This window comes from Pleurodeles waltl, chromosome 7 (assembly GCF_031143425.1).
Source record: "Pleurodeles waltl isolate 20211129_DDA chromosome 7, aPleWal1.hap1.20221129, whole genome shotgun sequence".
NCBI lineage: Eukaryota > Metazoa > Chordata > Amphibia > Caudata > Salamandridae > Pleurodeles > Pleurodeles waltl.
In genome coordinates, this window is record NC_090446.1 from 59,684,800 (window position 1) to 59,697,097 (window position 12,298).

General features: G+C 40.3%; 1 protein-coding gene across 2 annotated transcripts in view; it reads left to right on the plus strand.

Annotated features, from left to right (window-relative positions):
* Nucleotides 1-12,298, plus strand: part of LOC138303629 (killer cell lectin-like receptor subfamily B member 1B allele A) — a 187,408-nt gene that overhangs the window by 13,804 nt on the left and 161,306 nt on the right. The window lies entirely within an intron of this gene.

Below are 12,298 nucleotides of genomic sequence, written 5' to 3' on the forward strand. Positions count from 1 at the left end.
GCCCAATCACAGACTAACAAATAATAATAATTTTAGTGAAGGGCGAGGACAAGTAGCAATTGACTTCTAATAGATGAGAATGTTGGACATTTGACATCCATTAGGTATAGTGATATTGTTAGAGACACAAGCACAAAGCAAAGAATCTGTATCTTCACGTTCCATTCAGATATTTACTGCAGCTTGTTGAAAAGTGAAAGTATTTTGCTGATGGTGCTTCATGCAACCAGCCAGTCTTGCTTTACTGAAGAATTAGCAGTCTAAATATGTGGGAGGCTGGGAAAGGGAGTCCCATGGAGGAATACCTTTAAACTCCAAAGGGCTTTAGCAGCCAATGCTGATGCATCAGGCAAGCCACAAGAAAAACTGTGAAACAAATGATATCTAGGATAGCTTAACTCTTTTAACCACATGGTCTACTATTAGATAGGGGCCATATATAGATATAGGTGGACAGAATGCCATCACACAAGTGGTGGATTTTCCATCCTTCCTTTTGCAAGTGCATTATATCCTAATGGACTTGGCATAAGGTGGAGGGGATATTCGTTATGTTTGTGATGGAGTATCTGACAGCTGAAGTCTAACTCAGGCCCTTAATCATGAATTGCCTTAATTGCCCCATAGACATCACAATTTATTGGCACAGATATGACAACCTGCGGGCATACCAACTAAAACATCTAAGGAAGGCCCAACCTCCAGTGACTTGAACAAAAAAACAGGTAAAACAAGAAACTAATAAAACAGAGATACAAACATGATATAAATCCATGTACAGGACAGTTTGAGAACTGAACAACTTCCCACAGCACATATCCTCTCTTTCACTAGATAATAGAACCAAGTTTCACATTCGACGTCTTTATATCCTAAAACCAGGGACCCTAGAATCATGCTGCAGGAAAGCACCAAATTATGCGGCAGGGTTGACTAAATTATGCTTCACAAAAAAAGCACAAATTATGTGGCATAATGTGGTACATATTTTATGCTTTTACTTAATTATTTTGCAGTTGTGGCTTCATGGAAATACTGCCTGGGAAAAGAATTTCCCTCATTAGTACCAGTTTAACAACCAAGTGCTGGAAAAAGAAATGGAAAAAGGTCTGGGTAACCTTTGCAGATGGCCTTCCATTGCACGCAAACCCACTGTTCTGTATTTTCAGTAACTTTTAATCCGTTTGAGCCAGGAACATTTTTTGTTAAAATCTGCATATTAGGTAGCAGATTATGAATTATGTGGCAAATGTGGCAAATCCACAATTGTGTGAAAATACATGTAGCTGCGAATCGCATAATTCCAGTAGCCCTGCCTAACACCCAAGTAGATATAGCGTCAAATTCTCCCTTTCCACTGTAATCTCTACCCCCTTTTCCCCTTCGCCCCTTAGCTGAAGAATAGCATTAAAAGATCCACACACAACACCACACTTCTAGCAGCCATCCTACTATACTGGAATATAGTCTTTCTAACTTGGAGCAAGTGATACAGCCTTAATAGGTAACCTAAAGAACACATGACACAGGACACCACTTTAATTCACAATGGCACCAACTCCCCTAACAATCATCTCACTTAACATGGAAGGACTATCCAGCTTTGTAAAAAAAAAAAAAACCAATACTGTCATGCTTGGCATCCAAACAAATATATCACACTTTTGTAAGAAACACTCCTGTCAAAAAATAGAATCTGAAAAACCTAAAAGTGACTGGATAGAAAGGATGATTTATAGCAGCCACCTCACTCAGACGAGAAACGAGCTAAATGCTACCTTGATAGCGCTACAAAGTCCAGCTAGTGAAGAAAGTGTAGCCTGATCAGTCATCAAGACGTTGTCAGACACTGAAGGAAGATATGTGTCTGCCAAACTGTCCATAGGCAATAATAGCATGATAGTAGTTTCAATCTGAGCACACAAATCTAGAAAAACACATTTTCTTTCTTGACTGACAAGAATCCTTGGATCGACACAAATGGTTGGGGGAGGAGATTGGGACCTGGCCCGAGATCCAATTTTGGACAACACAAGACTAATGGATACCCCATATAATGCTGAAAGAGCAATGATGAGAGATGTGCAGGAAGATCCCGCCTCTTAGACATATGGCCTCACGCACCATACTGACAAGGAATATACATTCTTATCTAGTGCGCACAAACACAACATAGGTCACTTTCTCACGTCACATTCACTAACCTCCTCCATATATCTAACTCTGATGTGACAGAATTCTCCCTTTCAGACTTTGCATCTGTCCACTTGAGCCAAGAATGGGACCTCAGCCTCAGTTCTAAGGACGCGCTGGAGAATGAACAAGACTATTGAAATATCGTGTTAAACTGACTATAACAAAAATCAAGCCTAGGTGAATTCCCCACAGATCTTCTGGGCAGCCAGAAGGTGATGTTAAGATGACAAATCGTGCTAGACACACATTGCTTACACCTTTGGTGCACTTTGTGCAAATCTCTAGCAACACTTTGCATCTCTGGTTTTGTAGACATCTGGGCAGGGGGTAGTTATGAGAGGGAGTAGTATTCGAGGTATACATGTTAAACAAAAATGCCAGGTGGGCTTCAAGGGATTAATCAGATGGAATGTTCTTATGCATCTTGACAATTTATTCTCGAATTATTTGTGGACCTGGATCATCAGATGCCTGAAGGACAATACATCTGAAAAATAAACAAATCCCATTGGGAGAGTGAATATTTTCCCTACAGCCAATGCAGGATTCCAAGGATCCTCAGAGGATATGAGGCTCAGGGCAATCTGATGGGCTGGCAGCAACTGAACTTGTTAGATGCAGTGAACATTATACATTTGCCAGGCACTGTGGCCTGCATCCTAATTAAACTGAGAGCTAAGGTAACAGGAAGGACTTGGGGTTGTCCATGGGAATGCAGTTACTGTCCCTCAAAATACAAAAGTCCTGATTTACTTGCAGACTTCACAGATTCAAATTCAGGGTTTCCTGTCTCTTAAATATGTATGCATACCTACGAATTCATCCAAAGATTCTTTTGACAAATTCTGAAAAAATTGAATAAAAAAGAGTACAATGCAACTATGCATGATTGCGCGCAGTGAGCACAGTTGAAGGATGGCTGGCACGCTTTTCCCAGATGCTGTACTGCATGGCCAAAGTCCCATTAGGTTGTATGGGGACTGGTGCCTAGAGACCATTGCACATGGTTGCTGGCCAATGCATGTCTAGTTCTGTGGCACAGAGGATGGTGTATGGCCTAAGCCCAAAGCTTCCTATGCACAACCGAAGGCAAGAGGGGTTTTGGCACTTTGGACCAGGCCAAGGCAAGCTTGGTTACATGGAAGTCGTGTTGTATATTTTGCCTCATATTTTAGGGATGACAACATTTGATTAAACTTTTAATAGGACAAACATCTCATACTTATTTCGTTGCTTATTAACCTAATGTTATAATGAATTCCATCTGGGTTACAGCATTTCCTAAGCATTGATATCTCTTCTTTTAGGGACATATAATAACGGAAAAAAGAATATTATAGTTCCCATACCTCCTTACACCCCCCAAAAATGGTATTAAGGGCCTGATGACGACATTGGCAGATGGGATACTCTGTCACAAACATGACGAATACCCGCCCGCCATTTTACAAGTTCCATAGCATAAATTGGAACTTGTAATATGGCGGACGGGATACTTGTCACGTTTGTGATGGAGTATCCCATCCGCCATGGTCGTAATCAGGCCCTAAATGTCTTTTGAAGGATTGTTTCTGTTCGTATAAATGACGATCAATACCTAAGAACTAGCTAGCACAGGATTAATACAATTTTTTTAAAATTAATAATATGTAAATATATTAACACACATCATTTCATTATCAGGATTGCACAGAAGTGCACATGCATAATCAACAGTAAAAGTACTGTTATGTATAAACTGCGGCTTCAAAAATCTAATTCGGGGCTTACGCAATGCAGGATACACAAAAGCAACATGATCAAAGTCCTGGATTCCATGTGAACATAAATTAAAAAATCGATAATTGATCTTAATTCCCTCCCAAGCTCTGGTTATATTTCTTAAATGTAGTATTTGCGGTCTCATTTGAGGAATTAATCGTGCACAGTATGAGCAATATTTCAACACAAGTAGGACTGCCTTCTCTTAATACTACAAGAGGCACATATTCACGTAGTTCTAGGATTTAGTAGAGGAAACCTTTTCGAATTCCAGACTCAATCAATCAATCAATCAATCAACCAATCAAACAGTATTTGTAAAGCGCAGCTTATTACCCCAGGAGTATCCAGATGCTGAGGGATGTCGCTGAGAACTGGTCGCCTCTCATCGAAGAGCCAAGTCTTGAGCTCTCTCCTGAATTCGGGGAGAGACGTGTGGCATGCAGGTGGAGGGGGAGGTTGTCTAAGACCTTGGTGGTGAGTTGAGAGAAGGAGCGACCACCGTGGGACTTGTTTGAGGGTGAGGAAGGTAGAACAGAGTTCCCTGGGGGGTGGGTGGAAGGGGAGTCTGTGGTTACGGAGATTGTGTCCGATGTTGTGGAGTGCTGTGTATTCAAGATTGAGAACCTTGAATTTGCAACTCTTGGGCATGGTCAGCTAGTGCAGAATTCTGAGATGGGGGGTGATGCTGTCAACCTGGGAAGCTCCAGGGCGAGTCTCGCTGTGGCATACTGAATGGTTAGGAGGTGTGGCAGGGCTGGGTGGAGGTTCCAGTGCATAGGGTGTTTCCATAGTCCAGGTTGCTTGTGACGAGAGCTTGGGTTACCGTTTTACTGGCATCTCTGGGAATCCATCTGAAAGTTTTTCGCAGCATGCGGAACATGTGAAACCAGGCAAGACCACTGCGTTAATCTGACATTTGAAAGTGAGTTTGCTGTTAATGATGTGGCCGAAGTTGTGGGCATGGTAAGTCAGGGTCGGGGTTGTCCAAGTGTGGCGGCCCACCAAGTGTCGTCCCAGGCACAATACAGGGCTAGGGTTTTTAAGGAAAAGCTTAAATTCCAACACTGACATAGATGCCAGTTACCCCAAGTTGATTTTAAAGTAGGCTTAAGCAGAGTGAAAGTATCTCCTAAAGGTTCTGTCATGCATCTGCTCAAAGAAGACCTCTTTCCACTGTAGTCTCCATAGAGAGTTATCATTGGAATATTTCAACCGAAATCCCCCCAGCAGAATAGCTGCTAGGCCCAGAATAAATGTACTCACCAGACCCATTCCTAAAGGCAGAGGCCAAGAAAGACCAACTAGCAATACTTTCAACCTCTAAGGCACAGAGGAAGCAGGGAGAAATTTCTAAATGATACAGCTGAAGGAGAAAAAAGTCGCTATGGCCATGAACATTGTAAAACAAGCTTAGCCCACTAGCATGGTTCGTGGCTTTGGTGAGCGCATCGCTTATATGATCACTCTCAGATAAATGAGTGCTGAAGTATTTTTCTAGGTATAAGTATTGTGGTCTTATTTATGGCCTGTTTGCTTAACTTTATAATGCATATTTTCTTAACTTTATTGCTTATACATTTGTATTCATTATGGTAAAACTGTTTTTATTATAAGTTTTGATACTGTGCTTCTATATCACATCTTATATATTCAAATATTCATGAATATAATAGTAGGCATAAGCAAGATTATTTTTGAGGGAATATGCAAGTAAATTCTCAGGGTTTTGATTCTTCCTTACATCATGAACAAAGAGATAAAGCAGTATATAAAACATGTGCACAACTCTTCTGGGGAGAGAGCTACATTGGATGTTCCAGTGGAGCACAGATATGACAAGCAGTCTGCATCAATGCTGTGCCCTATCTCAACTCTTTGGGGACACAGAATAAGAGAAACAAATACTAGCAGAGCTTTAAAGGATGGAGCAGCAGGCTTGAAAAACACATAATAATGTTCAGATACACAGAGGTGGCACCTACAAAATTCTTATTTATTGCAAGATGTTGGTGCTAATGTAGGGTTAGGAAACACTAAAAGAAGTGATTATCTCAAGTATTGCATGTGTTTTATTGCCTCTTTTAATAGTGTTTACTTTTTGAGTCTTCATAACAAGCAACACAATTATTATAATTCAATTATGCTTTTATATATATTCTGCTGCAAATCTGGGCTATAATATTCTAATCAAGCAATCACAAATAATAGTGTGGGTTTCTTGTTTATGTGCACCTTTTGGGAGAAAGGTTACCAGCCACTCAGTAAGACAGTTATTTGATGTGTGCAGCATTCTGTGGTAGGATCTGATTACTTACACAATACATGTTGACTTTAGGTAAGTTGAGGGAGATGCATGAGCAATAGCCTGTCTGGTCCTTCTGCTCAAGGTGGTGAGTTGATACATAGTTGGGCTTGTCTAGGGGATAAGAGGGCTTTACCTGGCTATGTTCACAAGACACCTTGTGAAAACATTTCAGGATCCTTACTGCAGGAATAGGATATTGAGTACCTCCAGTGACTACACACACAAGTAAATTACCAAAAGTTACTAAGATGGAGGCATCTCTGTAATTTTACTACTTCATCCCTCAGGTCAGTTAGGAATCCCCTACCGGGCTGCAGGTTTTTTAGGCTTGACTATTAAAAGGATTCCCTGTCTCTCGATTGATTATCAGATTGCAATCTGAATGTGTAATAAGTGGCAGCTGGGCGTGTATAAGTAAGGGCAAGTATTAGAGGATCACTGACACAAAGTTTGACTTCACAAAGATTTAGCTTCACAGGGAATGAGCTAATCACAGTGAGCCCATCTTAGCCTTTTGAAATATTTTACTCAGGTACAATTTCAACCAGTTGAGGCTGCTACTGGACTCTGGACTCCACATGCAAGCCAGCACCAATACCTGCACAATACATACCACATTATCACCAGGAGATTCCCATAATGTAGCAAGAACTTGCATTATGACTTTATAGGGAATAAATGGACTGTATCAGTGTGTTATATGCAGTACCCTTACACTCAGTTTGACTGTAGATCGAATATGACAGCAATTGTTAGAATTAGTGACTGTACACGGACAGCTTAGATATTGTAATGTGCAGACAGTAAGGGATATTGTTGGAATTCCTGAAATCACTAATGGGTCTCTTACACAGTCATTTCTCAATTTAATGTGCAAAATTCCCACTCAACGAGATAGCATTTCATTCTGGATTGCCTGTAAAGCTAATCAATTGGCTTATCCTCACTCAGCACCTGAAGACAAGCACAAAATATCATCTTTGTGTCTTCCACCGGGCATGGTATGACCTATAGAAGAGTGTATTACCTAAGAGAGTATGTTTAGGAGTATATATACCCACTATATATGGTACATCCTCCATAGTGGTGTTAGCAGATATTCTGAAACAAATACAAAATGAACATGGAGCTGATCTGGCATCTGGCCATATGCTAGCTCATGCTACTGTTCTGATAAATGAGGGTGAACGATCTAGAATTACTTTTGGAACCTCACTGATCCATAGGTCGAGAGACCTTGGGTACTCATCTTTCAAAACAACAACTCAGCCCTAAGGAGAGGTAGAGGACACATAGAGAGAAAAAGCTCCAAACTTGAAAAATAAAAGATTAAACCAAAATCAAAACCTGGACATCTACCACTGTAGGGATCCAGAGTGAGCGGTTATAATTTGAAAGACCTCAAAAACTAAAAACCTCTGATTGGTATCAGTGTACTCACAGCCATTCAGTGTGTTCTTAATAGGAACCTGGAGATATTTTATGCCTAGTATAGGCCTAGAATAAATGAAAGGAGCTATCATTGGAGTGTAGGAAATTGGAATATTATTTGAGGGAACCCCCCTCAAATAATATTTACAACCCTTGTCATGGTGAACTGCTAAAGTCACTGAATAAGCCTGGGACTAACAATCTGCGTAAAGTATCTGTACTGCACTCAAACAGAAACAAAGTGAAAACTCAACACAAGAACAATCCCAAACCAATTTGGAAACAATAGAATGCATTTTAATAAATAAAATTAGACCAAGACCAAAATCACAAAACCCCAATAGGTAAAATATAAGGCAGTGCCTCTAGGTTGAGCCTGACTGCTTTTGTGCCAAGCTACCATGGAATTAAGTACAGGTTAATTTAGTGACTTTTTCGGTTCACCTTGCCAATGATTGTGGTTGTTGCAAGAGTAGGGTTTACTCCCCCTTCAACCAAAAAACCAATTTCAACAGTCCTGTGACACTAGGCACTGACAGAAAGCGTTTTTTGGTCTAGGGAGGAAAATGACAACCTTCTAAAAGTGTCATGTCTAAAATAGTAATGTAAGATCTGGCTTGACCATTGAGTTAGATTTTAGATTACTACTAAAATAAGTCATTTTTCTAGCTGTTCCCAAACGGAAATTAAGCAGTATCAATTATTATAGTGTAATCATTGTTCTCCTATGGAATAGTCAGCCTTGCCACAGTGAAAAATGACTTTGGAGTATTTTTGCTGCCAAGACATATAGCACATTAAATATACACGTCCTACTTTTTAAACACCATGCATCTTACCCTTTTGACATTTAGGGATGTCTTAGCTGTGACATATAAGTATTAAAAAGGAAGGTTTAGGCCGGACAAAAGACTTGTTTAGCCAAGTAGAAATGGCTGTTTAGAGCTTCATATCCAAGCAGCATCACAATCTGAAAAGAGAACTACATTTCCCCGAAACAGAATGCCATGATGCGTGACTTTGATTCCATTGGATGTGATTGGGAGTCCAAGAATCGCACTGTGCTACATTTCCCAAGTAACAGGAATAAACACCGTGACACAGGGCAGTGAGCCCATTGAATCTGATCAGCCAGATGGCAGCCATGTAAGATACTGTCCGAAAACTCTGAGGAAAAGAACAAGAGTGAAGGCTGATGATGGCAACTGTTCGTAAGCATACATTGAAAATAATGTATATGCTAGTAGCTGAAAAAATATTGTTTGATGAAATTCATCTTTCAGTTTTTAACATTTTTCTCAACAGCTTATGTCTGTTGGGAGGCCAATGAAGCTCTGTTATGGGGAAACGTATGAATGCACTTTCCGAATGGAGGCCAGTGTCTGTTTCAAGCCTCTCTTTTGAAAATCAGATGCATTACTTACAAACACTCCTTTTTCATTCCAGACACCATTTTTCACTTTCTTTCAAGATGTGATTGTGCACTATGGATTTTGTATTCCATAATTCCGTAGGGTGGCTCATATTATTGAGGCTAGTAGACTTTATTGTACAATTATTTTCACACATAGACTGCAGTTCCCAGTCCAGAGGAGACCCCCTAAAGGATAGGGGTTGAATCGCAGTGACATAGGTCTCTTAGGGGTACTCAGCTTGAGGAACATGAGAGGGACCTGCAGCAAAGGGAACTCATTCATTGATAGAGGCTTCCCAAGGACTTGTGACCCAGACCATTTTACGCTCTCTGTAATTTAACAGGAAGAGCTCAATGTGGCACATTTGTTTATGTGTATATTGATCATGCAGTTTTAGCATGTTAAATGAAACTGGCTTAATGAATTGGCAATGACAGTTTGGTAAGATTCTGGTGATGGTACTCACCTTTTGCAGTAATTTTTCCTTGCACCGATCTCTGTAAATATATGCTCAATTTTTACAGATATAATCAATTGATGTGTATGATAACAGCAAATTATTGTCAGCCGGTTTCTTAAAATATGTAATGAAGTAAATGTATCCTTGTGTTCACATGACCATGAGATTGTCTTGATTGGGATAAATTATTATGGTAAATTGAATCACATGAGGCACACGTGGTTGTTGAATTTATCTACGATGCAATGGCAAGCCTGAGACATGTTTTACCATGCTAATTTAATGGGTGGCACAATGAATTCTGCAGCCCGCTAGTAGCATTATTACATTTATAGGCCCTGGTTACATGCATTAGCATATACTGGAGACTTACAAGTAAATTGAATGTGCCAATTAGGTATATGGCAATGTTACCATGTTTAAACGGTGGAGAACAAGCACTTTACCACTGGGTAGCAGGAGTAAAGTGCTCAGAGTCCTATGGCCAGCAAAAGTGGGTTCAGCAAAAGAAGGCAAATTTCTGGTGGAGTATGAAGCAAAAGATTTTCCTTTCCAAAATAGAGTATCATAGAAGAAACAATTATACCCATCAGAAAGCTGAAAAAGGGCAATCTCGGTATTCCTAATACAAGGCCAAAAAAGGAAAAAGGTTTAAACAGATTCAAATGCTCACTATATGAAGATCATGGTTGGTTTATCAAAAAATAATGAACATGCCTGAGAAAATGAAATTATTCTGTTGTATGGGATGTGAGCAGCAGCTCTCTTAGACAGCGCCGCAGATGTTACACACCAGCCACTTTGGGAGCAGTCCTGCTGATGAATACATTCAGATAGAAACACCAGATGAGCATGTAAATGTCCATGATAGAGTTAATAATGTAGAAATAGAGATAGAGGGTCCCATTTTGTCAGATTTAGTGTTATGTTTATGGCATAGTCCCTGTTGAGGATGATTAGATTCCACCCTATATAAGGACCACATCTTGTGGGGAGAAAATAGAAATTGGAACGTCATTCTTTTGAATGCCTGAAGAACTCAGAGACATATACGTACAAGGTGAGATAAGTAATCTGTGCCACATCTGATTCCCCCTGTGAATTAACTACAGGTACAGGCCCCAAATTCATTGAAACCAGAGGCCAAACACGGTCGAAAAGCACCATTACACTATCAGGGAGTTATGTTGTCTTGCTACTGGACAAGTATCACTACTCTTTTCCCGGTGATTGAGACTGACCGTTCATATGAAATTTTACAGGACTGTAGAAGTTTGAACTCTCACACATGGTGCAAAAAGCTCACAGTACGAGACTGATGCGAATTTAGGAAGACATACATAATGTCTTTCGTCATTTTTTATGGTTTCTTTATCCACAGAAATTAACAGCCTTTACAGTCAGTGGTATCCAGTACGCATATACGAGATTACCACAAAGGTTATTTGTAGCAGGAAAAATGGGAAACCGACAGGACAATCCTGACATGCCATTAGACATTGATGATATGTTTAATGATAGTGTCTTAGATAGGTATCTAGAAAGCGCGGCAGATTACGACTATCCAGCCTGATATGGCTATAAAATAAACTTTTACAAATTGAAGATAGAGTTCCTTAATGTAAACTTTTTGGGATATAAATTATACAGCATTTCCTACAAGAACCACCTTACAGCCTACAGATACATTGAGAAAATTACAAGCACTTGTTGGGTTCTTGAATTTGGACGGACTTACTTGCTGCACTACAATGAGAGAGGGAAACCTTTATGTTAGATGACACCCGCCTTTCTCGAAAGGTTTCAGTGGAAACGCATACATCTATTTTATGTGGCCTGCTCTGGTGCACTAAAATATCTGCCTGGTGTGATGCACAACCTTTGCACTATGGTCAATGCAGAGGTGAGTGTATGCTATCTCACATAGGATTTGTACCAGTAATATTTGCTTCCAGTTCATATCCAGTTCCTTGACAAACTCTGTAACATTGATGTGTTACGATATGCTACTACCACTTGTTATAGTACGCCATCTCGCACCCGGAGGTGTATCTCAGCGCTTCACTAACTCACCCCTACAGAAATACATTAAAACATCCATGCCTTCAGAAGTCTTTTACACTTGCACAGCTTCCAACATGAGTGAATTTGCAGATGACGTATGTTCCAATGGAAAGGGGCAAGGTCCGAGGAAGATCTTCCATCAAATCTTGAGGTGCAAGTTCGAAAATCCATAACAAAGCTTTATTTGTACATCTAAGCAGTCTTAGGGGGCAATAATAGGAGAGCCTACTATGTAGATAGACTGGAGCTTTGCTAGTTAGGGTCCTGCGAGCAAGACAGCAAACCTTGAAGATAGTGCGCGTCCTCACTAGTAACCAATGGAAGGCACTCAAAATGAGTGCTGAAGGACAGCCTGAGGAATGATTGCAGATCAGTCGGGGGTTGTGTTCTGCACAATCTGTAGTTTGGACATCAGCGCATCATTAACTGCAACCAGCAGCACGTTCCATAGTCCAGGCAACTCATAATCAAGGCCTGGGCAAGTGTTTTCCTAGAGGGTGACAGAAGCCAAGGACATTTTTTCCCTAACAGGCGCATACTAGCAAAGCATTAGTCAAAAGTAGGAAGAACCTGCTCCTTCATTGATAATGTCTGGTCTATTTTTATGCTGAGGTTTTATACTATCTGCCTCGGAGGTGCTAGTTCAGCAGGCCACCAGTCAGA